The 5570-nt window shown below is 39.3% G+C and overlaps 1 long non-coding RNA gene across 1 annotated transcript; it reads right to left on the bottom strand.

Moving 5' to 3' along the window:
* Window positions 1-1002: 1002 nt before the first annotated feature.
* LOC149146481 (uncharacterized) lies at window positions 1003-1665 on the bottom strand. The gene is made up of 3 exons (XR_016265163.1): window positions 1525-1665; window positions 1377-1434; window positions 1003-1272 (listed from the first exon to the last, which is right to left on the bottom strand). It is a non-coding gene; the product is annotated as an uncharacterized LOC149146481 (long non-coding RNA).
* Window positions 1666-5570: the final 3905 nt, after the last annotated feature.

Here is a 5570-nt window from a genome sequence, read left to right as displayed (position 1 = left end):
GAGCAGGTATTGAAAGGAACAGATAGGACGCAGAGCTGAACTTGTATTATGTCCTGTAGTTATTATGTTATGGTAATCAGATAATGCATACAGTCCTAAGACATCGTTAATGAATAAAGTGTGGTCACCACTGTAACTGTATTAATACTTATAGGAAGTATAGATATTTACGCTCAGAACTGAGTCAAATAGTAAATTATTAAGACATTATGTACGCCTGTAAGATTAAACAAGATGGTGTGATCACTAGCTGTATACAACGATGACATGCATGAACAAATGCTAATTGAGTCAGTAATATCATATAAACTCACACTGTATATAAAATAACATTGTTATGAACAGTGCTGTAAAAGAACTGCATAGAGATAACATTATCATGAAGTAGTGCTGTAGAAGAAGTAATGCACGGTATTAACAGGGTGCCCACCCAACGGGAATGTCAGACCCAGTGACAGGTTGACAATACTCTGGAGCAGAAACAAATAAATAACTAATCTGATGTACAGGAAGCCAGAATATAATGTCAAGCTAAGTGCAGCAAAAAGAAATACAACTGAGGGTTATCATGTGATAAACCGGCGGTTAGGGTCACTGTAAATTTCTGTAAGCGCAGAGGCAGTCTCTGCACCCATGTAACGGATGCAGAACCAGCCTCGAACCGCTTAACCATATAAATATATATATATATATATATATATATAGAACAGACTTACGAGAACTCAAGGTATGAGGAAAACTTCAATATCGGAAACATAAACGCATATTGCAGTAAACCCTTAAAGCTACGATTTCCTTGAGCAACAGATAAGTAACCAACAGCAACATTGAATATAAGACTCCGTATAAGCCGACAATGCAAGAATGGCAAAACCTTAGTGATTAGGGATAGTTCTGTGAATTGAAACCAAATATTCATTAAGACAACTGTGCAAAACATTACTGTAGCCATGATAAGTCTAGACGAAGGATACAGCGGTAAACCGCACCAAACACTACCAGTACAAGCAACATAGCTTCATAAATCCGCTATTACAAAGTAATACAGTTCAGGTATCTGTTATTACAAAAGTAACAAAGCTACATAACAGTAACAGCTCGGAAGAGCCTCAAGTATACATTCCATGACATTAAACCCTGAGACCCTAGCTAATACCATACACCGAAATAAAGGTAGGGGCGTGCAAGCCATAACCCTAAGGGTCCACCGAACAGACCGGCATGTAGAGGCCGTCTGTTAAGTACTCAGGGCTTTGGAACATGGAACCCGACCTGAGACATTAACCAGGAAAAACGAGCCAAGTCTCAGCTACGGCCAACACACAGAATCACCATAAACCAATTGTGAAAAGGAATAAGTAAGTGGGAGAACATACCTGTAACTTCGCTAACCCCGAATCCTTCTGCACGCTGACAAACCGAGGTAAGCATAACCTGCATGGTAAATAATCGGACTCAGTGAGAGTATGCAGAGGGTTTGAGCACAGTGAAAGCATAACTACAGAGCTGACGGCAAGGGGTTACCAGGTGGGTAGTATGAGAACCGATACCAGAACCAGAAACCGGAGCTGTTGCAGAGTAATCCGTCGAAGGGTGGAAGAGCTTGACTGTAGTGGTGAGATGCAAATAAGCTCTGCCCGATGAAACCGGTAGATATATATCCATTGCCAAACCCTAAACACATCAGAACCGTTCGATGAAGGTGCGTAGATCTCCACCGTGGGTTTAGGCGGGAGGCCCTGGCGCGAGTTTCCGTGTGGGCCAACTCTCTGCAAGCCACATGCCTTCACGTGGAGTGGAGCCATCTGGCCACGGAAGGGGTGAGTTGGGAACTGATGCAAACTCCACCTGTAACCTAACATGTTGAACGAGCCAAATATGACTCCAAGCATTAACCACTGCTAATAATGTTGACACGTCAGTGAGCCATGTACACGGTATGTTAACACCTAAGGTTCGGGTTGAAACATATCGAACAACATACGTGAATGCAGAACCGGCCTAATATTAAAGTTAACATTTAAATGATATGGGTACAGGTAGGCGGGTCCTGTAATGTTAGTCAAACCCGTTTGTTAGGGTGGAAATGTTAATGAAAAGGCCTTTACCCTTAATTTTTTTTTTTTAATTATGCTTTTAGATAAAGAGATCGTGACAACAAGTATTGATTCTTACTACGCATTATACAATGGCAAGTGTTCTCTACAACTATTCAATCTTACTGGTAATAAAGGAAAAGTTCCATTCACTACCAGCAGGGGATTCAATGGCAAACGCTTTATCAATAGAGCTTTCACCTCAAATTCTGGAATTATTTCCTTTGAAAAATAGCATTTTATAAATCAGGGTGAAAAAGACAGTTTTCCTATTCACTAGCTGAGTTTTAGAATGGTTTTTGTTCTTTTTCTCAAATACGTACTTTTTCCTTTTAGAACTTATTATTGTCAGTTTCACACCTTTTTGGAACCATCATGTATGTATCATGTATCGTATTTTTTTAGACAAACAGTTTTTGAAGAAAGAAATACTACTGTCTTTTTTGTGTAAGCTTGGTAGATCTCCTTTTTTATTAATATTTCATAAACATATTGCCTTTGGTTTCAAAATACTGCTGGTGGCCTCAACCTGCCCGTAGGAAACAAGGTCTGTTGGCCACCTGTCTACATCAAATGTTGTCCAAAATTTAAACTAAGTAATTCTAATCATCCATGCCACACTGGCTACCTTATCTTCTATAAGCTTCAGATTGGAAAAGTAAATGTTAACCGTCATCAAAACAAAATTTAACTAACTGGACTACTTCATTCATCTGAAGAATCAACTGGGGTCGGGGCTTTCGCACTCGACCTCGGTACTTCGCTTTGCATCATAGTCTGGAGGTGTTGTTCGACTCTATTTAAGCAAAGATTGTTATGATACAGTTGCATTTGGACAGACTGTATCTCCTTCTGAAGATCCTTTAGACTTGGTTATGTTGGTCTGTCCTCTTCCGGTTCTTCTCTTTCCTTGTAGGTGGTCATTTCTTTAGCCAGGATGTTTTTCATAACCCAATACTGTTGGATGGTTTGCTGAAACAATGTTTGGCGGCCTCGGGTATTGCCTGGATCCTTGACTATTGTCTCCCATTCTTCTGCCTGAATCTCTTCATTCTCGATGTTAGCATTTAGCTCTCTTTCCCATTCAGAAATAACTGCTTTCACCTCGGCTGGGGTTCCTACATAATAGGCATTGATGAGGTTCTGCATACTTTCCTTTCCTATTTTCCTTCCTTTACCATCTATGTCTTCTCGCTGCTCCTTTCTTTTCTGTCTGAACGACATGCCTGGGCTGGGGCCTGGTAAGAAGTGGTGTGGTTCAAGTGTCATGTCGTGAGAGTCTTCTGAACACTAGCGTTAATTCTACCTATCATGGAAACCAAAATTAAGACATTATAAACCAAAATGAAATTATTCATAGTGAACACATAGTAATTTATGATCTGGGTTTTGGCAGGTTGGTTTTGTCATAATTCCTTATACTCTTGCTTTGATTCATGGCCTAAGAATTGGCCTTATTCCTTCCCAAATTCCTAACATTCTTCCCCATTTCAGGTTAAAACTGCTCCAGTGCAATCTCTCTCATCCACTTTGTGCCTTCTTTGCTACTCTTTCCCCAGGTGACTCCCAGATGCCCCTGTCTTCCCTCAAAGGTTTGCAAGATAGAGGAAACTCCATCTTCCAGGTTGCTGCCCTTGACCAATGAAATTGCCCCTTGCCCAAATCCCTCAAGACCATCCCAAGCCTCCAACATCCTCTGCTACCATCCCTGCCAAGGAGACTCCCAAAAGTCTTTCTCTCATGGTTTTCTCCACCCTAGAGAGCAAGAAATTGCTTTAACCTTTCCCACCAGTCGACAATTCTGTCACCAAGCCGCAAGAATCCTACCTTGGCCAAAGCCAGGTTTGGACTTTCTCCCCTCCATGGTCGTGGGGCCAGTTACTGATCCCTCTTCTACCAACCTGTTCCAGGTCTTGCTTCGACACTATACTAGGGGGGTGAATCAAGATCAACAGGCCAGAGGTTGCACAGGGTCGAGTTTCACTCCAGGCCTTTCACAGTTATTTTTATTTCCTTCCCCCCCAATCCAGATACCCTTCCTTAACTTCCATAAGAAGTTCTTCCTACAAATGTAGTAAAACTAGCTCAGAATGACGCTATTGCTGGAATCAATTTGGTTAGGAAATCTCCTTCTGCCCCATGACCTAGCTACCCTAATACGAGGTTCATATATCCCTTGTTCCCCTCCCTGGATAGCTATCAGGTCTATCCCACCCCAGGTTGATAGGCCAATAAACCAAGGGAACCAGACAACTTCATTTCTATATTCGACTGGGGAAGCCATAATAATTAACCAACAATCTTCAGTATGACTCATTATTGTTCCTCTTTCAATCAAAATTCGCCTCAAATTCCAATTCATAATTTCCTCACCGATGCAGGAGAGGGCTGGAAGCACATACCATGTTTTACAGGTGAAGGTTGAATGTTGGTCGATGTCCCCCAACTCTCGGCGCTTGCCAACTCCGACTGCATGTTCTCCCTTCACTACCTGCATGCAAATGCCCCTCAACCTTGCCACCTTTTCCTTTAATTTTCTGTTCCACCTACCTGACTTCACTCCCAAGAAACCCACCACTTTCTTTGCTCCATTGGCCACCTCCCTTCCCTTCACGTGTGGGTCTCAGGATGAGTAGCCACTTACCTTCCAATTAATGTCCTTCATAATTGCCTTTCCATTTTCGGTTGCTCATGCCGTCTTAAGTTGTCTAGTTCTCCGCATCCACTTGCCAGCTCTCATGCCATCTATCTAGCCTCGCTTCCCTCTGCCCATCGTGCCATTTGTCGGGCCTTTCTTCCCTCTGCTCTCCATTGCCCCTCACAACCTGATTAGGGGGAAAGAAATACTACTGTTGGATCCACAGAGTTGTGTCGATTGTTTTTTTTTTTATATACATATTATTTGGATACATGTGTGAAGTGTTTTTGGGCAATTTCTGTTTTGTTTTATTGTATGTGCCAATTTATTTCTTAATGAAATAACTTGGTTTACATAATACTTCATACTATAACATAGCAATTGTTAATTGAATTGGGATAAACTCATATATTATATTTATTTCAAATAAAACATTTTATGAACCAATATTATATATATATATATATATATATAAGTTATTATATTTTAATGAATTAAAATAATAATATAATTAATTTATTATTATTATTAAAAACCAATGCAATTAATTTTAAAATATAAAAATATATATACTCTAATAATTAAGTTAGTTAATTAATTTATAACATAATTAGTTCATATTTCTTGAAATAATAAAAATTATTTTGATTTAAAGAATTTATTTCTAAATTATCCAGTTAATTGTTGATAAGTATTATAGAATAGACTATTTGCAAATCAATTTCAAACATCAAAATTAATGACTAATTTATTATACTTTTATTTTATTTATAAACAAAAATAATTTAATATTTAATAAATCAAATAAAACTATAAATCAATATAAACTTACATAT

Source organism: Pinus tabuliformis, chromosome X (genome assembly GCF_031772625.1).
Source record: "Pinus tabuliformis cultivar Carrire ecotype Pingquan chromosome X, CPIR1, whole genome shotgun sequence".
NCBI lineage: Eukaryota > Viridiplantae > Streptophyta > Pinopsida > Pinales > Pinaceae > Pinus > Pinus tabuliformis.
The sequence above is the reverse complement of the archived record's forward strand: the minus strand, read 5'-3'. Positions and strand labels throughout refer to the sequence as shown.